The following is a 23,466-nucleotide window of genomic DNA, read 5'->3' as shown; positions in this document are numbered from 1 at the left end:
TGAAATATATTAATTTAAAATAAGAAAATATACTTAAAGAGAAAGTTAAAAATTAACTTTTTAAAGTTTTGTACATTAATCACTTTTTAAAATATATGAACCTACACTCTCTCAATTTCATAATCTCAGAATTTAATAAATAACTTACTATAAACGTCCCATTAGTATTTTAACTTAGTTACAAAGAAACTTCATAGAACTAATTCCTTTATCACGGTGCTCTGTTAGATTTCATCATATTAAAGTCACAACTGCAAATGTATTTTAAGCTAAAAATAATTTGGAAACTTTTAGTTAAAAATGATTTTACAGTTATTTTGTTTTAATAAAAATTGGGGGGTATGTTTCTAGAAAAAAACATTGACATGGAAATATATTTTAAAGGATTAAAGCTAAAATTCTTTAATTTTAGCTTTAATTAAAAAGTCAATCTTTACATTTTTAAAAATCCAGATAATTTTCAAAAGATGTTCAGTTAACGTGCAATTATGCTGCATTAAATATATTTCATATTATTAGAAGACATTTACTAGCAATATTATAAGTATAGCAAGAGCTAGTGGTACCCTTACTATTCCCATACACATTGATGGCTTTCTAATGAAAGCATTTGTAAACTTACCTGATATGTGAAGTAAGGAAGACATGCCAAGGTATTAATGCTCTGAAAACTACCTTTAACTAATGATGGAGAGAAACTAGGATATAAGAATTTCTACCCCTAGAGACAACTCTGAATCTTGTTCCATACTGTTTGCCAGAGATCCCTAACAAAAGAGACCCAGTTTCCTGTATTGTTAACATGCTCATTAACATACATTGAATTGATTTTCTTCATTTCCCTGTTTCATTTCTTCACTTCCCTTTCTCATTTCTCCACTCCCTTACTGTTGATTCTTGTAGCTAACTCTTAAAACAACTGCGTGCACCTGAATCCTTGTCTTAGGGTCTGTGTCTGGGGGAATCCAGACTAAGGTGCTTTGTGTTTGAAATACTCCTAAGAGTAGACCTCCGGGATGGGATCCTGGCAGTGGATGGCTTGCCCACCTCATGTCAAAACCTTTGTTGAGGCTAAGCCAAGTGTGTTATTATCCAGCATTTTGTAGGAGCAAAATTATTAAGACTTTCACCTGTGGTGTACTGGCACTGGTTACAAGTGGAAGAGGCTATTATTATTTTCATGATTGTGGAACTGGTGAGCTATTACTAATTGTCACAGAAGTCTCAAAGTATGAAAAGATCAAATTAAAGTCAGCCAGCTAACGATTTAGGACATGACATGAATCTGTACTGAAAGAGCTACGTCCATGATAAATTAGATCTGAGAATTAATTGTAAACATAAAAGAATTACAATGAAAACCAAGTTCACAGTCTCTGCAAGTCTCCTGCACTGAAGTGAGGAACCTAAAAGAAAAGGAGCAGATCCCAAAGCAAGGGATTAAATCATTTTTCTGTATGTGTTTAAGAAATTTAATTCCTCAGATAACCTTGAACTTCTGGGTTGGAAGGAGCAGTCCCCTCATGATTTCCAGAAGAGAACCTCCGCCCAATATCTGGAACCCATTCAATATTTTCACTTGAAAAAAGTACCTTACAAAATCATATCTGTCCATTTGTCTCTCCATATCCCCACTTATTGCTTCTAAAACAGTATTTAGGGTCAAGTTTCAGAGTGGCCTAAGTGGCCATAACCCTACCAGAAGAAGAAACATGATTATTCACCAAAAAACCTATAAGATGTAGCTAATACATTTAAGAACCGGGAAGACATGCTTGGGAATGGATTTTGAAAGTGCTAGTAGAATGTGGACTACAAATCCAGATAAGAGAGATTTTGATACAGGGATATTCTTAATTCAAGTAATATGCCTTTATACAGTTTTTATGTGCTGTTGGAATTGCTGCTTGAAACTTGAAAGCAAGGATGGCATATAAGAAAAGAGATGAAGAGAGAACTGGTGGCTTCACCTATCTATCAGAAATAAGGCAGGCAGAATTAATGGAATGATCAGCAAGACTGAAACAGCAAGTAGAGATCCTTACTTGCAGGAATCTGTGGTGATGGCTAATAGACCACAGTATTCTTAGGGATGAGAAAAGTGTGCAACCAAATGTGTTTTTAGTTTGTTTGTCTGTTTTACCTATATAGCCACAAAATATCAAGAGTGGGTGAGCCAATGGCTAATGGTTAATGCTGTAATGGAAAACCATGACACCAAACTCAATCTCTAGACCTGAGTCAATTCTCAGACTGAGAGCCAGATGACTGAAGAAACAGACTGAGAGCCAGATGATTGAAGAAAAAGACATACCCTTTCTTTTAACTATCAGGTTACAGATTTATTTTTAACAAGTAAATCAGAATGTTGTGCTTTGTTGTAGAAGAACAACTTGGGAAAACTAGAAAAAGTGTGATGCAAATACAGCCTCCCTTTCAAAGATGACAGCCTACTCGCCTCCTGGAAATAGGAGCTCCATTCTATCAAGACAACCAGCTGCAAGGGAAGGTGACATACCCTCTTTAACAAGGACCCTGCAATACTTCAGGGAGTATATCTGGTAGCTATTCTGCAAAAGAGAACAGAGTAATGCATATCAAGAACAGTGGAGTAACCAGAAAACTCTATGAGAATCTGAGCTGAAACTAGTAGCAGGTGAATTAAAATGAAAAATATCCCCCATTAGAAAGAGAGTATATGAATACTAGGTGATAAATGCTGTCCTAGTCCAGGTCTAATTCACAATGGGTCCATAGAGTCTATAAACTCATCTAGTTCTTTCAAGTCCCTATGTGAATAATTGACATGGGTTTTCTTAATAGATAGCTGACTATCACATTGGTCCCCTTTCACGTGGAGTAATACAAAATTATATCAGGAAAAGTCAAGTGGAAGCCTTTGAAACTCCTCCTACAGCCAACATAGTAAATCAGAAATGATGCCATATCCCAAGTAAAATGGCAAATATTAATGCTACCCTTAAAGACCTAAAGATTAAAGAGATACACACTAATTCACTGGTTTTGTCCATGCAAAGACCAGGGGATCTGAGAGATAATGCTATAGCCCTAATTTTAGAATAAAGGATCTGAACTTATAATAAGAGGTCAATATAAGATTGAATTTCTGCGTAATTTTTTTAGGAAGTGAAAAATGATTTCATGTAACTTCAAAATGTTAATTATTTTATTCCAAGTATTGTTAACTTGTAACCTTGAAACTATGTGGTTTTGTTAAAATTAATTTCATGTTTAGTGTATTGTTAGAAAAATACCTGAATTTATTTAAATAGTAAATTAGTTCATTTTATGAGGTTGAATTGCTAATCTTGTGGTAATTAACTAGTTAACTATGTATTTATTATAATTGTAACTCGATTATGATTAGTCAACCAGTATATAAAATCTGTACCTTCCTCATTAAGATCATTATTTCAAATTATTTTTATTACCATTAGTTCTTCCTAAGTAGTAAGTAAATGGAACTAATTGATTGACTTTTAAACTCGCCAAATAATCTTATTCTTCCACTAGTCAGTCTCAGCTTTGCACAAACTCTCTCCCATCCATCTTTCTAACAATACGTACTACAAATCTTACCATACATACTATGTTCAGTTAAACTTCAGCTACCCTATGATTTGCTCCCTAATTCCTACACAAAGGAGTCTCACAACCTGGAATTCCCTTACACACATCTCCACAATATTTTCTGTGTACTCTATAGGGTACATATCATTCTTTCAATTGTACCTATAAATATATAAAATTTTAAAATCCTTTAATAAAATATTATGCCTGATTTTCCTCTATATTCTTTCCAACACTGAAAACTATGAGTAACATAGAGCACTCAAATATACCTGTTGGCCAATAAAATAAGTAAACCTCTAGCCATTCTGATGAAGAAAAAAAAGAAGAAAACATTAATAACTAATATTAGAATTGAAAAAAAGCTAGCAGTATTGCTTCCATGGACACTAAAAGGATAATAAAAGAATATTATGAACAACTCTATGCCTTGAAATTTCATAACTTAGATAAAATGGGTCAATTTCTTGAAAACATATTCTACCAAAACTCACATAATACAGAAATAAATTTAATAGGTCTATATGTATTAAAGAAATATAATTAATAATAACCTTCCAAAACAGAAAGTCCCAGGTCCATAAGTTTTCACTTGTGAATTTTACCAAATATTAATGGAAGAAATTACACCATTTTTATAATCTCTTCCAGAAAATTGAAACAGAGAAAGTATTGCTTATTTATTTCTATGAGGCTAGTATTATTGATGCACATAAATATCATCAACTTATCTTTAACAAAAGAGCATAGACAATACAGTGGAGAAATGACCATATTTTCAGCAAAAGATTCTGGAACAGCTGGACATTCACAAGTTTTAAAAAAAATTGAATCTAGAGATTGACCTTACCACTTTACTAAAATTAATTCAAAATGGCAATAGACCTAAATGTAAAATGCATAACTATAGAACTTCTGGAAGATAAAATATAAAAGAGAATCTAGGTGATCTTTGGTTTGGCAATGAGATTTTGGAGACAACACCTAAAGCATGATCCATTAAAAAAAATGTTTTTGTCGTAGGACTTAATTAGGATTAAAACCTTCTGCTCTGTGAAAGACACTGCTAAGAGAATGAAAAGACATGCCACAGACTGGGAGAAAATATTTGCAAAAGACATATCTGTTAAATGGCTTGCATCAAAAATATGCAAATAACTCTTAAAACTCAACAACAAGAAAACAACTCAATTAAAAAGTGGTCAAAAGATCTAACCAGACACCTCATCTAAGAAGATATATAGATGGTAAATAAGCATATGAAAAGTAGCTCAACATCTTAAACGGTTCTGAGGAATTCCAAATTAAAACATAAGATACCACTACACAAATTTTTGAATGTCTAAAATCCAAAACACTGATAACACTGAATACTGAATGTGGAGAAACAGGAACTTTCATTCATTGTTGTTGAAAAAGGAAAATGGTACAGAACCTTTGGAAGAAGGTTTGGCAGTTTCTTACAAAGGTAAACAGTTTTACCATATGATCCAGCAATCATGCATTACTATGTATTTACCTAAATTAGTTGAAATCTTATGTCCATCCAAAACCTGCACATCAATGTTCACAGCCACTTTATTGATTATTGCCAAAAACTGGAAACAACCTAAATGTCCTTAGATAAGGGAATGGAAAAACAAACTGTAGTATATCCCTACAATGGAGTATAATTCAGCAATAAAACAAAAAGAGCTACCAATCCACAAAAAAATAAAGAGAGTAACCTTAAATTCATATTGCTAAGTGAAAAGATCCAAGTGAGAAAAGGTTATGTACTATATGATTCCAACTGTTTGACTTTCTGAAAAAGAGAGTAAAAAGAACAGTGGTTATCAGGGGTTCAGGGATGAGGGAAGGAAAGGAGGAATAGGTAGAGCACAAGGGATATTTAGGGCAGTGAAATTACCCTGTATTTTAATGTAATGGTGGATACATGTCATTATACATTTTACAAAACCTACAGAATGAACAACACAAGGTGAACTCTAATGCAAACCCGTGAACTTTAGTTAATAATAATGTAACAATATTGACTCAACAACTGTAAAAAAAAAATGTCCTACATTAATGGGAAATGTTAATAACGGGGGAAATTGGGGCTGTGTGTGAGGAAGCTTGGGAATTCTGGGTACTTTCATTCAATTTTTCTGTAAACTTAAAACTTCTCAAAAACAAAGTCTTGGTCTATTAATTTTTAAAAATGGAAAAAGGAAACTTTTGGAAATGATGGGTATGCTACTTATCTTGACGGTGATAATGGCTTCACGATTATATAAAATATGTCAATATTCAGTGATAAAGAGAAATGAGTTATCACACCATGAAAAGTCATGGAGAAACCTTAAATGCATATTACTAAGTGAAAGAAGCCAATGTGAAAAGTCTACATGCTGTATGATTCCAAGAGTTCATACGGTATGACATTCTGGGAAAGGCAAAGCTATAAAGAGTAAAAATATCAGTGGCTGTCGGAGGTTAGTGGGGAAAGAGGGAGATGATGAATAGGTAGAGTGCAGAGGATTTTCAGAGCAGTGACAGTATTCTGTATGATACTGCAATGTCATGCATTTAGCAAAATCCATAGATGTGTACAACACAAAGTGTGAAAGGTAACATAAGGTATAAATGTTAGTTAATAATGTATCAATATTGATTCAATTGTAACAATTGTACCACAGCAATGCATGATATTAATACTAGGGCAAACTAAGGGCAGGAGAGAAACAGTATATGGAAACTGTACTTTTTGCTAGATTCTTCTGTAAACTTAAAACTGTCCTAAAAAGTAAAGTCTATTAATTAAAAAGAAAAGAAAAACCAGTATAAAATAGTTTAATCATAACAAATCTTGTTTTCATCTGGGTCAAAACTAGACATTTTGTTTTTCATCATAAACCACAAAATGTATTTTTCCATAACTTATTTTGTCAAGGATTTGGGAGAGCCCTTTGTTTAAAACATTAGAGAAGGGCTTCCCTGGTGGCACAGTGGTTGAGTTCGCCTGCCAATGCAGGGGACACGGATTCGTGCCCCGGTCTGGGAAGATCCCACATGCCGCGGAGTGGCTGGGCCCGTGAGCCATGGCCGCTGAGCCTGCGCATCCGGAGCCTGTGCTCCGCAACGGGAGAGGCCACAACGGTGAGAGACCCGCGTATCGCAAAAAAAAAAAAAAAAAAAAAAACATTAGAGAAAAATTGAACTGTGTTAAGAAATACTGTTTGTAATTTCATTTTTAAATACAGTGAAATCAAATAGTATGCTGGGTTGTCCTCTTGGCCAATTGCTGCAATGGACAGATGGTTTTTCATTATCTGTTACACAGAAATTCAAGGCTGGTGACAGTGTGTTTGGTATGGATGCTTTTACTCATCTGTGAGAGTAATTTCTGCTGCTTAGCCAGAGCACATCCTAAATCTTCCTGTACGTCTGCGACAACATCTGCCTAAAACAACATGTTAATGTCTGTATTTTCGCTGGGAAGATACATTTCACCTTACGTCTTCCCAAAGGCAAAATTATATGAGCATAAAATGGGATTTTAAAAATGATCTCAAGGGATTAATCTCTAAATGTATTCTTCTTTTTGCATAAAATGTAAAATCTTATTCAGTACAAATTTTGCTTTGCTAATGTATGTTCCTAACAATTAACTTGGAAAAAGTAATTTCTATTTGAAACAGCTTTGAAATGCAGAATCAGTGCATCAGTGTGGTTATTTATCTAAATGTTATACTTTATGGATGGAAGAAATCTTGAGTAAATGACAAAATTTCATATAGTAAGCATTTAAAAGATGAACACATTTTGTGCTTTTTCTAAAGAGAAATATAATGCATCATGCTTAATACTTTTCTTTGATAAGTGATTTGTACAATTTTTACAACTCAGTCAAATAAATTCATTTAAATAATACATTGAGAATTTTTTTGTTATGCAATAGTGTTCTCCTCTAGGTTGAATATTATGGGCACATTCATTTTGTTTTTGCTTCAATTCTTCCTTCTATATTAATCTTCCTTAAATAATAATTATTGAAGCAATAGACAAATGCATTTAATATAGTATTTGAAATAGATGTAGTGACTTGATAAGCGAAAGGCTCCAAGAGTTATTTACTCACTTTTCTCTCTGTTTCTCATTAGTCTATGGTTATTTTTCTTTTTTCTGGTGTTTTCTTTGCCAGTTTTTCAAGATTACACTATTGGCTGCTTGAAGTCAGATGTACAGCAAAGCCCACTCTTCATGCTCATTTTTACATTCATATGCTCCATCAAAGAAATACATCTACTCACTGGAATTTCTTAGAAAATTTCAAGTGAATGTTTTATGTGAGAACTATTGAAAATTTGGCTTAGCATAGGAAATTACCCTATAAAAAGTTCTAATTCATGTTTTCCAAATTTCCTAACTTTTGCCTGTGCTTGCTTTTCACAGATTCAGTTCATATCCCAATAATATGATTACAGGAACATCAAAGAAAGAGAAATATGCTAGCTGAATGTTTTAATTAACTTTCTATTAGATAACAGTCAAGAACTTTCTAAGGTTTTCAGATAATACCCCCAAACAAGTTTATTTCTGTGAAATTCATGGCAATAAATTTTAATCTTTTTAACTCTCTAAACATGGCCAGATGATGATCTTGGAACTATAAAGATCAATTTTACTAAGATATAACATATTATAGTCATCAATAAGAGTAAACCTTATCATGTAGGGATGTTTTTCTTGGATCACTGGAAATCACAGGTCACTTAGAAGGTGAGTTAGCAGCTACCAGATGTAGGAACCCTCTGCTGGTAATGAATAGTAAGGCAAATTCATATCGTGAACCATAATGAAATTCATTTGTTTCTATAGAAGGACTGGTAAAGAGCTAATAAATATGGGTAGAAAATAAAAATCCAAAGAGTGAGAGAACAAATATTCTCTGTTATTCATATATAGTCAGATTATATTAATATTAGACATTTAAGTAGACAATGCATTATATCATCTGATGTTTCTTTTAATGTTCCTTTATTTCACTGTATTAGGAATACAAATATGGATTCATGAAAGAAATAGAACTTCTTACTGATTTTAGTATACTTATTAATTCTGATAGTCCTCCATAACTATGTGAATCTCAAGACTTTTGTCTTATTTTGGCATTGATGTATATTGCATTAATGCAGGATATATGTCCTTAAAAGTCAGAATAGGTATCTTAATAGGACTGTACCGAGTATGTGTGTCTGTGCTAAATGCACATATTAAAATAAGGTTTCTGTCATCATGCCAAATTTATATAAATTCAAATCTCAGACTTTCCATTAAATCTTTTTACTTTATTCCCCAATCTCTGTTCTGGCATTATCCTCCACTCTAGATACAGCCAGAAAATTACAAGTAATCAGTGACCTTCTTCCCTACTTGTGCTATATAATTAATTACAAAGTACTATACATTTTAGTTCCTATTCTTTTCAAATGTATCTTTTTATTGTCAGGCCCCAAATTATCTGACTTCAAATGCCTATCATTAATAGCCCAAATGCTTGATAAAGCCTAGAGAAATTTTTGAGATTGGACTGTACGTGCTTAAGGAAAACATCATATTCAATAGAAATATCTTTAATAATACTAATTAAATGCTATCACAATAAAAGAAAATCTAGACATTTTCCCTTTCATGTTTTAATGTACTTTTACATGGGTAAATTAAAAGTAATGTATTAAAGCTATACATTTACTATACATTTACTAATGGACCATACAATGGTCCATTTGTTTTATGCATGTTAATTTAATTCCCATAAAACCCCATAAAATTTCAGGTTTATTACCCTAATTTTATAAATAAACTGAATCACGTTACTTCAATAAAAATAAACTGAAAAACATAAAATATTCTACATTCTTAAATAATGAATTTATGGTTGTAGTTAATGTTGTCTCCTTGCCCAGTACTTTATCATGTTATAGTTTTCAACCCATACTAACAAGTACTTTTTCTATTTCACTTTGCTGAACATCATATTTTCCCATAGATACAATTACATCATATCACCATTGATGTGGCTAAATGATTTTACAATGAGTATATATGCATGAGAGAGAGAATGTATGTGTGTGTGGGGGTGTGTCTGTGTGTGTGTGTGTGTAAATGAACTAGTGAATCAAGCAAATATTATATGTAATTGTAGGGATTTAAATATATATATATATTTATATATACACACATATACATATATTGGAGATTATACTGAAATCTCTAAGTGGTTTATGAGTACATCCTTTTATAATATAAATTGCTGAAGATTGATATAAATAAGAAACTCAGGCACAAATTAAACTAATTGAGTTCCATGATCAAATTATTCAGGAATATTTAGATTAAATTATACTTTCATCTGAAACAAGGTGAAAAACCCCTCTTAACATATGGAAATCATTTGGACCATCATACGGAAATAGTAAATATTGAATTAATGACAGTACAGTGGCTTGTATTATTATTTCCATTTGTTCACTCACAGTTTCCACAAAAGGATTGAGCTTCCTGGCTCACGCTGTCATGTGATACAGCTTCCTCCAGTGGAAAGAGTAAACTTCCTTTCTACATTAATGTTGAGCTTGGGCATATGACGTGATTTGGTCAATGGCATGGGAGCAGAGGTGATAAATACAGCAAATTTAGAATTATGGTACGTTTCTGCCTTTTCTCTTGCTTTTTTGTATTACACTTGTAACTACTACTCCTTTAGCCAGGACTAAGAGTGAAGATTTAAGAAGACACATGGATCAGTTGAACATAGCAGAAGAGAGCTGCAGCTTATTCCCAGCTGCCAAAAGATAACATAAATGAAAAATGTCATTATTATAAAGCCACTGAAATTTCTGAGTTTTTGAGTATTTAGTCTTCCCTAAGGAAGATTACAAATGCACTTAGCTGTTTCAGATATTGCTGTAAAATGACCTGACATTCCAGCATGCTGTAATCCACTAAGAGTAGCATAATGTTGGACAATTTAGTAGAAGAAAAATAAACTGGAGCGTTAGTATTGATGTACAGGCTAGGAGGCATCACAAATCCATTCAATGATTAAAGCTAATATCATAGATATGTGCTACTAGAACAGAAGCTACAAAGAGTAAAGGCCCTGCCTAAAAATTTGAACTATGTCTAGGACAGTCCCTAGAGAACATCTGCTATCACCATACTCCTAACCTATTTTACAGACGTACTAACTTTATTTCATGTCCTTACACATGCCAAGGACTATCTCACTTTAAGCCTTCTCACATGAACTTCCTTTTTTGAAAAAAAAAACAAAGAGACTAACCCTAATTTACTTTTAAATTCATGCCCCCCAAAGAATGATTGGGAAAAAATGTAGTTCTTTATGCTAAATGGGACACACTGATTTTATATACTATGAGTAAATATAACTAGGGAAGACGTAAGAGAAGCAGTAAGACATTAATAATCTTTGTTTTTCAGAACTGTTCCTGGAAGCTTTCTCCTCTTCCTCAAGGAGAATTCCCTATGCTGCCTTTCCAAAGTTCTGCAAGCTCTTTCAGATGAAACTGAGTCCAAGATCATACCTGGCAGTGCTGACTATGAGACAACAGGCAGTGTCCCTAGCTCCTCAAATTTACACACAGCACACCTTCAGATGCCGTCCACGCTGGTGAGGTAGATGAACTGGTATTATGGATAAGCCAGACTTTAAACTGACTGCCTTCAGGCAACCCCTCTAATCCTCTCCAAAATTACTTGGTCTAGACTGAGAACCATAGGTTAGCAGGGCTAACATGGGTTAGACTACCTGTGCTGCCTAACAAGTGTATGGCCTGTTGCGGTGTTCTGACCATGGTAAAGTCTTTGTTCCTAGAGTGTACCATGTGTTATCTCTAGACTGTACTTCTCCTGCATGTTTTCTGACAACCATGGCATGGCCTCAGCCCTGGATGGCTTTCAGGTCAGCTTTAACACACTGGTCAGTGTTGCTGTGACTGATAACCTCAGGCCAGGCTAAAAAGTTTAATGTAGAAGCTAAAGAGGCAGTCATTGGACTTTCTAAGGGAGACCTTTATATTTAATGAGATTTGTTTTAACAAAGTCCAGGAATCCTGATGGACATAAATGAGATCAATATGCAGATTGATCTACATGGGATCCTACTGATAATGATTTTCCTGTAAAGATAACTTGACTGAGTGCCAAAGGTATGGACTGTATAAAAAAAGGATTAAGATAGCAGACTTGAGACTGCTGTCCTTAAAAGGAACCCCCTGCAAGGTTGGCCTTTACCTGGCATCTGGGAACTTGGATTTTGGGAGGGTTCCCACCATTCTCAGAGCTGATAAACATAGCTCACTGTGCCTAAAACGTTTGTAAAAGCAATGTGGCTTATACTGAGCACCGTACTTTCTTCTGGAAGTCTCATATTTTGTACATGCTAGGCAGAGGGTGATTACATGACTAGCCTCTTATAACAACCATGGCATGAGTCACTACACTATATGCTGTCACAATTTTTGCTGAAGGGATTAAGCATGCCTGTGTGACTCCAGTGGGAGAAGACTCTTCATAAGCTTGTACCTAGTTTCCTCCAGATTTGCCTCATGAACTTATTCCCTTTGTTGATTTTGCTGTGTATATTTCTATTGTAATAAATTATAACCATGAGTATGGCTAAATTCTGAGTCCTCTTGAAAATCATCAAACATGGGTGTGGTCTTGGGGATCCCCAGCACAAAAACCATATCAATAATTACATTAAATATAAATGAATTATTCACACTAATTAAAGAGCTAAGATTGCAAGCCTGGATAAATAAAAAGACCCAAATACAAGCCTCCATAAGATGCACTTAAAATTTTAAAACACAAATAAATTAAAAACTAAGGAATGGATAAACATATATCACACAGACAGTAGGTAAAAAACCAAAAAAATACTGGTGTGGCTATATAAATACCAAAAAAATGGACTTGGAGTCAATGAGTATTAAAGGAGATGCAATTAAGGATACATTTACCATATGACCAAAAAATTTCACTCGTAGATGGTCACTTATGAGAAATGAAAATACATTTATACACAAAGTCTTTTAAATAAATGTTTAAATCAATTTTATTCATAGTGGCTAAAGCATAAAAAATACTCAAGGGTCCATTGATAAGTGAATGGACAGTCTCATTGTGGAATAGTCATACAATGGAATACCAGTCAGCAAGTCTGCAATAAAAAGAACCAATCTAAAAAAAAAAGTAAAAACTTGTTGAGTTAAAGTGACCAGACACACACACACAAAATGCTTATTGTTGACATGAAAGACAATATGCTCTAGAAGTGTCAACTTCTTCAATGTATGGTGATGGAGATCATGTCAGTGGTTGCCTGGGTTTGGGGCTTGTGGAGATTGAAACGTCTACATATTGTGTTAGAAATTACATAAGTGGTTATACAATGTAAAAACTGTTCACTAAGAATGTGTTTATTTCAATTTAGTTAATTATACCTCAAAAGTGAACTCTTAAAAATATATTAGGAAGGGTCCAGATGACAAGCAAGTAATAACTGTGCATACTATGTAATATCCCAGTTTCTGAGATGAGGTAAGAAGTGGATGCAAAGTCACCATTATTATATTTCATGGAAAATTCTGAAAACTTGAAAGTAGGAATTCCATTGTTGTGATCATTGCTGTGTCTTCATCATATAGAGCAATGCAGGCATATAGTAGGTATTTAATAAAAATTTGCTTAAAATAGAATTAAAAGAGTTCATAGCATATGAAGTGTAGCCTATTTAATACAAGATTGGTGTATATCAGCTACCTTTTTTTTTTTTTTTACATCTTTATTGGGGTATAATTGCTTTACAATGGTGTGTTAGTTTCTGCTTTATAACAAAGTGAATCAGTTATACATATACATATGTTTCCATATCTCTTCCCTCTTGCATCTCCCTCCCTCCCACCCCTCCAGGAGGTCACAAAGCACCGAGCCGATCTCCCTGTGCTATGTGGCTGCTTCCCACTAGCTATCTACCTTACGTTTGGTCATATATGTCCATGCCTCTCTCTCGCTTTGTCACAGCTCACCCTTCCCCCGCCCCATTTGCTTTTATGTTGGAGACATGTTTCTGGTTAGGTACCACTAATAACATTTATAGGGAATATTTGTTATATTTTCTTGTTTCATTAATATATAACTCATAGAATTAAAATGATCAGCAAAATAAATTATAGAATATTTATCAACATTTTAGAACATCAGTAAGAAAGTTAAGAAATTTAAGTAAACATAATAAACTGTTCATTCCTTTTATGATGTTACAAGATATACTACATGCTATATTTGTATATATACTATATATACCTAGTATATAAGATATATACTATATTTGTATATATACTATATATAGTATATATACTATATATTTGTAAACATATATAGTATATATATTTGTATATGTACTATATTTGTATATATTTATACATATATACATATGTATGTTATCTATTATATATATTACCTACTATATATAAATTTTGGAATTATTTTATTTAGTTCTTTTCACATTTTAGCAACATAAGAATCACCTAGGAGTTGCTAAAATACAGATACAGATTTTGGGGCTTCACCCCTGTAATGCTATTTCAGTTGAATTGGAGTAGGGTCCAAAAATGTGCATTTCTTGCATGCTCTCAGTTGACACTAATGCAGTTCGTTCAAGAACTCCAAAGGCTCTCAAACTCAAAACTCTCTATTTTAAATTTTACTCTATTTTAAATTGTAGAAGAAAAAGAGGCCTAAAAAGGCTAATATTTCTCAATTAAAACTTTTTTCCAAATTACAAATTAGGTCTCTTGATAGTCAATTTCATGTTTTATTCTCCTTGCAATTTAAATGCTCATATTACCCAAAGTGATCTATAGATTCAATTGAATTCCTATCAAAATTCCAATGGTATATTTCACAGATATAGAAAAACAAAATCCTAAAATTAGTATGGAACCACAAAAGATCCCAAATAGCCAAAGCAATCTTGAGAAGGAAGAACAGGTATGTGAAAATGTGCTCAACATCACTAATCATTAGGGAAACCCATAGTGAGATCTCACCTCACACATGTTAGAATGGTTGTCATAAAAAAGTCAAGAGAAAACAAGTATCAGTGAGGATGTGGAAAGAAGGGAACATATATATATATATATATATATATATATTCCCTTTTTTCTATATATACACACACATACATAGCATTCAGCCACGAGAAAGGATATCCTGCTGTTTGTGACTACATGGGATGGAGGGCAATATGCTTAGTGAAATAAGCCAGACAAATAGAGACAAATACTTTATGGTATCACTTACATGTGGAACTTAAAAATGCTGAACTCATAGAGACAGAGTAGAATGGTGGTGCTAGAGGCAAAAAATGGAGATGTTGGTCCAAGAGTACAAACTTCCAGCTATAAGATGAATACATTCTGGGGATCTAATGTACAGGATAATAATTGTACAGTTGACCCTTGAATAACACGGGGGTTAGGGGTGCTGGTCCTCTGCACAGTTGAAAATCTGTATATAACTTATAGTTGACCCTCCATATTTTGGGTTCCTCCATATTTTCAGTTCTGCATCCTTAGATTCAACCAACCAAGGATCATGTACTACTGTAATATTTAACTGTTGAAAAAATCCAAGTATAAGGGGACCCATGCAGTTCAAATCTGTCTTGTTCAAGGGTCAACTGTATTTAAAAATACTGTATTATACATTTGAAAATTTCTAAGAGATCAGATCTTAAATGTTCTCACCACAAAAAAGAAATGGTAATTACATGGCATGATGTAAGTATTAGCTAACTGTAGCGGTAATCATTTTGCAATATATAAGTGTATAAAATCAACACATCAACCTGTTGTGTGCCTGCAGCTTATACAATGCTATATGTCAATTATATCCCAAAGAAGCTGGTAAAAAAATTCCCCAACAACAAAAAAAAACCTGAATTATTTTCTACTCCTTTGTTATATAAAAGTTACTCTAAATTCAATAATTGCAATATTTCCTTTAAGTTTTTTTTATTGTGTTAAGAAATAGGTCTTGAAGAAGCTAAAAAAATGTTTTTCATAACTATAAAGGATTTTTACCAATACTGATATTTTCTCATATTCAAGTATTGGCAAACTTTTCCTGTATAGAACCAGAGAGTAAACACTTCAGCTTGAGCGCCAGAAAGTCTCTGTTGTAACTACTCCTTTCTGCAATGGTAGCATGAGTGCAGCCAGGGACAACGCATAACCAAACCAGAATGACTGTATTTGGCTCACAATGGGCCAGATTTGACTTGTCATAGTTTTTTGACTCAAGAATTGTAGATTAAAGGTGATTTCAAATTAGATATAAGATTATTTTGAAAAATTACTGTGATGAAAATTATATTTATATACATATACATTTATGCAATATGATTAAATTGGACTTAGACAAATTCATATAAGTATTGAATATGAAATAAAGAAAATTAATAGACAACTCAGAAAATTGGAGGAAAGGTATAAATGAGGTATTAATCTAAACAAAAGAAAGGGAGTACTTATATAAAATACATTAATACATTAGGATAGATAAAAATTAATGATTTGACAAATCCAACAGCATGCTCTTTGGAAATAAAGAAAAAGCAAGTTAAATCATCCATTACTGAACAAGGAAACAATAATACATAATCCATCAAATTTCAAAGAGTACAACACGATTCACTTCAATATGCTATATATATTTTATAAAGTACAAAGTATTCATGTTTTATATGTGTATCTTGAGAGCCATTTGATTTTCCATGCACACGTGATGATTTATTCAATTATCACACTATAAATGGATATGAAGTTTGTTTTACATTTTGCTATTACGTAACTAACATGTGGAAATATAAGATACATTTTCAGAAATGGGTTTGCTGAGTCTTAGGCTAGTAGCCTTTAAAGAAATGGTAGCTAGTGACTAGCGTACTCATTATCATTCATTTAAACAAAATATATCTCCAAATAAATTATGTGGGATTACCTATTTCCCCAACTTTGTCTTCACCAACTGTCTCTGTCTTTCTGATATCACTGGGAAAATGTGTTATTTCATTACAGATTTAATTTGAGCTAATTCTATTATCTTTTATACTTATTACTTCTTGATCTGTGAGATCACTGTATAATAATTCACCAGGCTGCATCTTATGACTTGTGTACTTTTCCTTATGAAAGTTTGTGACGTTTATCCATGTTGTGAATATAGCTGTAGGTTATTCTTGCATTGCTACCTAGTAGTCCACAATCCCAATTCTCCATGCTGCTACTGATGAACAGTAGTAATCTTCACTAAGACGCATTAGTATAGATACATTATTTTTCTCCTCTCATTCCTCCTTCATATATTTCATACAGTGCAACTGAATTCTGACAATTATAGTGTCATTAAAATAACTCATTTTATTTACTATATATTCTCTAAATTATTAGCATTTTTAAATATCTCTCTTTTAGATTTATAGGTTATTGTATTCAGAATGGCAATAGTGCAATGCTATTATTATGTCGACGTGGGATGGGAGAAAGAACAGTGGCCAAGGGATAAACAGACTGCTGCTAGCTTTAGCAGGGGTGACTATCTTCAAGCTACATAGTAGCAAAAGAATTTTTCCTTGTTCCAAACAGAAGACTTTCAACAGATATTCTATCAAAATGGAGTAAGGACTATGATAAATGAGAATAATAGCATAGTAATTTTGTTTATACCTTCAGCACAGTGCTGCTCCTGAAGTCCTATCAAATATTAGTGTTTTCCTTTATTCCACTGACCACAAGACCTGCAGGTGTGTTGGTGAGGTTGGTTTCCTTCATATTTCCTTTTTATCCTCATAGACAGTGCCTCCTTATTTTTTTTTTACTTCTTCTCCAATAAAAATCAAAATGCCATCAGACTGGGCTGCCCTGGTGGCGCAGTGGTTGAGAGTCCACCTGCTGATCCAGGGGACACGGGTTCATGCCCCGGCCCGGGAAGATCCCACATGCTGCGGAGCAGCTGGGCCCGTGAGCCATGGCCGCTGAGCCTGTGCATCCGGAGCCTTGCTCCGCAACGGGAGAGGCCACAACAGTGAGAGGCCTGCGTACCGCAAAAAAAAAAAAAAAAATGCCATCAGACTATTCACATCCCGTATTATTTATTTGTACTGTCCTACTGACACATACTAGTGTGTGCGTATTGTGTATATATGTATGTCTGACTGTATACATGTACATACATATTATATACACATATATACATATTTTATATATATACATATATATATATGTTTGCTATCAACAACTGTATCACCTCCAAGATTATTATTTTAAACATTTCACTACTAATTACCTTCCATTTTTCAAAATGACTTATTCCTGTATTCTCACTCTGGATATCATGCCACCACTACTTTCATCAAATTTATTGACATTACCAATAAAATTTACACCTATCTTTTCCTCCCTTTCTCATTATTCTCTCGTTCCTCTCTACATTTTTAAAACTTGGCTGTCAAATTTCTATCTCTGGTTGAAATTACAGTCATCCTCAGTATCCACAGGGGATTGACTGATTCCAGGACCCGCCAGGGATACAACATCAATGGATAGCCAAGTCCCATAGTGGGCCCTTCATATCCCAGATTCCACATTCGTGGTTTCAGACAACCATGAATCATGTAGTACTGTATTTACTATTGAAAAAGCCATGCATGAATGGACCCTCGCAGTTCAAACCCGTGTGGTTCAAGGTTCAACTATAGATTATTCCATACTCAGTAAACGCACCCAAGGAGAAAAATGTGACTGGAGAAAAAATAAAACAGCTATGCTCACTCTTTTTATTCTAAGTGAACTGAGATGCTTATCCATCTCAATTATTTCTTCTAGGCAGTCCTATTAATTTTTCTCTAATCAATGAACTCTCAAAAATCTCTAGGATGACCATTTTCTCATCAAATCTCTGACATCTCTACTCTTTAATCAAGCTGCCATCTATTTTACAGAAAATACAGAGACTGACAGAAGAAAGAGACTCATTTTCTTCCAGAAAATATTCCAACTCACCTGTATCTGTCATCAAATTCTGCCTGTACTCCTGTTACGGAAGATCACTTGCTGCGCTAACTCTGCCCTCAGTCTACCCAGCATAAGTCTTAATGTCTTTGTGGTTAATTGTACAAGGGACATAAAATCATCCTAGACATATTTGTTGATGCTCCCTTGCAAGGCCAAAATAAAGCTTGAATCTTGGTTATATTTTCAGGACAGTACCTACCCAAAAGACTTACTAGTTAGAAAGACAGAAACATTATAAAGCAGAAGTTAGAAAGGCAACACGTAAACTAAGTTATCACCAGTAATAGAACATATATAGAACTTATGTTCTCCCTGTGATCATGTTCATAAAAGGATAAAACATTACATCTTTGGTATTCCTGTCAGAAATGCCTAACCTGAACCTAACCATAAAGAATCATCAGACAAACATAAATTGAAGGACATCCCACAAAATATAAACGATATTGAAGACAAGAAAATACTGAGGAACTATCAGAACGTATTAACATAAAACATAATTAAATTCAAGGTAAAATTCCAGATTGGATGCAGGACCAGATTTTTTTTCTGTAAATAATGCTAGTGGGACAATGGTTAAAATTTTAATCGGGTCATCAAATGAGATACTAGTACTGTATCAATGTTAATTTCTTAATTTCTATAACCACACTGTGGTTAAGAGAACATCTTTTTTACACATCCCTATTCATAACTAAGAAGAAAAACTTTAAACATTTAACAATATAATTCTTCAAGATAATAAAAGAAAATTCAAAAGTTTTTTGTCTTGTCTGCTACAATATGTGGAGGTTAATGACCTGATTCTGCGCGAGAAAGATACCTACGGAAATTCACCATTATGAATTAATTCTCTTGTAGTTCATTTCAAAACCATTTACTAAGCCTTTCAAACATATGGTTTTAAACATGCATATTTTATACAGAAAATTGCTTGAAACATTTCCATGTTCTTTGAATAACCATTATGTTTATATGCATAAACCAGGAAAGGTCTAATTGCTATTTGCATGGATTATTTACAGCTAAGTGGTCTATGAAGAAATGAGAGCCCATAAAAATGCTATTGTGTACAAAAACCAATCTGTCTTGCTCATTTTAATTCGGTGTGAGAATATCAGTTTATAGATTTTAGAAACATAGCCATATAAATGTTTCTCACAAAGAACAAATGTTATAAAAGTAATCTGTCAACTAAATTCTTTAATAAACTTTTCCTACTGAATGTTTCATTTTCACAGAAAACTGGGCTTGCTGTTTCCAATAGGTCTATCACTGCAAATGTAAATATGCATTTTTAAAATCACTAAGATGCCACTTTTATTCTGTAGAACATACTTATCATTTTATCTGACATTGCTGTAATAACTAAACACATCTAACATTGGTGGCCACGAGGAAGTGATATTATTTTTGTTGGGGTTTTTTTTTCATTTATTTAGCCAAAATATTTGAGGTATTTAAAAATAAAGAAATGGCTAATAAATAGTCACTGATCTCAGGATATTCATACTCAAGGAGAACAGAGGACAAGGTAACTATACCTTCTTCCCTTTTAATTTGTTTGTTTCAATGATAAAAGCAAATGATTCTACTCTACTCTGATGTAAGCACCAAAAGTTGCAACAGTATCATGACTGTAAATTACGAAGGTTCTCAATTATTTTAACAATTTTTCTGTAACCTAGTGTAGTTGTGTCTCTTCCTAAATTTTTATGCTCCCATTTTCTTTCAAAGAGAAAATAAATAATACTCTGTTGAGTGAGAAATTTCTCACTCCTACATAAGTACTAACAATGGACAACTCTAAGGATGTTCAATCCTGAAATCAGCAGCCAGTGATAAATATCTGTAGAGAATGTCACACAGAAAATGAAATAAAATCCAGGTATCCAATCAGATGCAGAGAGAATGAGGATGCAGAACAATATACAAGAAAAAGACTAAAAGATCGGCGGGTCTCAATGCTTGATGAAACATGGAAAGTCAGAGGATTATCTTCATTTTTGTTTTGATTTGCCATTATAATGTTTCTCGTTGTGTAGCATGGTTAGCATGCATCTCTTTATGAATATAACTATATACATATGATTTTATTCATTTTAAAATATTTTATTTAGATATCCATTAATACTCTGTATTAATAAATTACTTTTTGTTCAATTATATGATACAATTTTATTTTATATGTAATGTGACATAAAATATGGGAAGGTTAAAATTGCTTTTCCAAAGCATACCTTTGATCAAAACTTACATTCTTCTGGGACTCTTGTTAAAAGTGCAGATTTCTAGGGCCTTCAAAAGGTCTAATAAAGTAAATCCACAGGAACTAAATGAGTTCAACATCACCAGCTGTAAACTCTCTTGCATTACATGGTGCAGAGTATACCAATGCACTTGCTGTCAATGTACATACTTTATTTTGACTCTGTTTTTCATGTATTACTTGGTGTAGGCCCTTCTGTATTTCTATATCATTCTTGACAATTGTTTAAATGTTGGCAGAGGGAAGAGAAATTTTAATGGTTGTTTTCTGTAAGGGAAAATCTACCCCAAGTAAAATGTTGAGCAGATTATTAAGGCAGGTGCAATTTCCCGGGTGTAATCATTCATGAAAATCAAAAATGCTGCTTTCAGGATATAAAAAGAATCTGGACTGGTTTACATTGAATTATTGCTCAAATATTGAATCTTTCCCCTTGATTTTAGGGACATGGAATTGATGATCACAACTACACTACATCTGTTCCAGGATTTCATCATTATAAAATGTCATGTTGGCCTTCCTAACATTCATCTTAAAGTATAGGTATATTCTAACTTTATTAATAAGCTAATACCTGTCTCTGACATTCAAAAATTATCTATACTATTTTTATAAACACCTATATTTCTACTACCATCCTTGTATACTAAGTTCTACAAATTTGTTATATGCTATATGAAGTACTACAACGTTCAGATTTTTAAAGAGTGCTTCCTTGGTCCAGGCAAATTTTTATGTACAATTTTCTATCTTAGAATATGTATTTGTGCACTAGCACTCTTGTGGGACATTTATATCCTTTCGAATAATTTAACATAAGATTTAAAAATTATGCATACTTAAAGTTGCTCTTTATGTAATATATGTCTTATTTTTTAATGCTTATGAAGCATCTCACTAAAAAAGTTATATTGATAATTGCTTTTAATCATACCATTGTATATACTTCCTCAGAGATATGTGTACCAGTTGTCATATCATTGTCTGCATCCTACAATACATCCAAAAAGGATTGTAGTTGGAGAAACTAAAACAATAAAGTTAGAGAAACTAAAACAACCAAGTGTTTCTATCAAACAGTCCTACCTCACAGTTGTTATGGGAAGCCACCGGAGAGTTTTAATGAGAGTGACATGCGCTGAATTCCATATTAAAAGAAACATTTGCTTCTTTGTGTAGAATAAACTATAAGAGACAAGAGTCTAATGAGGAATAAAAGACTATTGAATTTATTTGGGTAAAAGATGATGGACTAGAGTAGTAATTTTGAAGGATATGTGAAGTTAGTGGATGTAGGGTATACTATGAAGTTAGGTCCAATAGGATTTACGGACTAGTTGTTCAGTATGAAAGAATGGAACTGTTCATTTATTAATAGTTTTTGCATTAACCCCTTGTAGGTCATATCATTTGCAAATATTTTCTCCCATTCCATAGGATGCCTTTTCATTTTGTCATTGGTTTTCTTTGCTGTTTAAAACCTTTTAACTTTAATTAGGCCCCATTTATTTATTTTTCTTTTTATTTCTTTTGTCTTAGATCCAGAAAATATTGCTCTGGTTTATGTCAGAGTGCTGTGCCTACATCCTCTTCTAGGAGTTTTTTGGTTTCTGGTCTTACATTTAGGTCTTTAATCCATTTTGAGTTTATTTTTGTGTACGGTGTTAGGTAGTGTTCTAGTTTCATTCTTTTACATGTAGTTGTCCAGTTTTCCCAGAACCACTTGTTGAAGAGTCTGTCTCGTCTCCATTGTATATTTTTACCTCTTTTTGTAGTATATTAATTGACCATAGGTGCATGGGTTTATTTCTGGGATTTCTGTTCTATTCCATTGATCTAAATGTCTGTTTTTGTGACAGTAAAAACAAAAACAAACAAACAAAAAAAACCTCAATCAAAAAATGGGCAGAAGACCTGAATAGACATTTTTCTAAAGAAGACATACAGCTGGCTCAGCTGGCTAACAGTCCCATGAAAAGATGCTCAACATCACTAGCTACCAGGGAAATGCAAATCAAAATCACAATGAGGTATCACCTCACACCAGACGGAATGGCTATCATCAAAAAGCCTTCAAATAACAAATGTCAGAGAGGATGTGGAGAAAACAGAACCCTTGCACAGTGTTGGTGGGAATGTAAATTGGTGTAGCCACTGTGACAAACAGTATGGGGGTTCCTCAAAAAACTAAAAATAGAACTACCATATGATGCAGCAATTCCACTCCCAGGTATATATCCAGAAAAGATGAAAACACTATTTCAAAAAGATACACGCACCCCAATGTTCACAGCAGCACTATTTAAAAGAGTCAAGATATGGAGGCAAACCAAATGCGCATCCACAGAAGAATAAAGAAGATGTGGTACGTAAACACAACGGAATATTACTCAGTCATAAAAAAGAATGAAATAATGCTATTTGCAGCAACATGGATGGACCTAGAGGATATTATGC

Source organism: Phocoena phocoena, chromosome 5 (genome assembly GCF_963924675.1).
Source record: "Phocoena phocoena chromosome 5, mPhoPho1.1, whole genome shotgun sequence".
Lineage (NCBI taxonomy): Eukaryota > Metazoa > Chordata > Mammalia > Artiodactyla > Phocoenidae > Phocoena > Phocoena phocoena.
The sequence above is the reverse complement of the archived record's forward strand: the minus strand, read 5'-3'. Positions refer to the sequence as shown.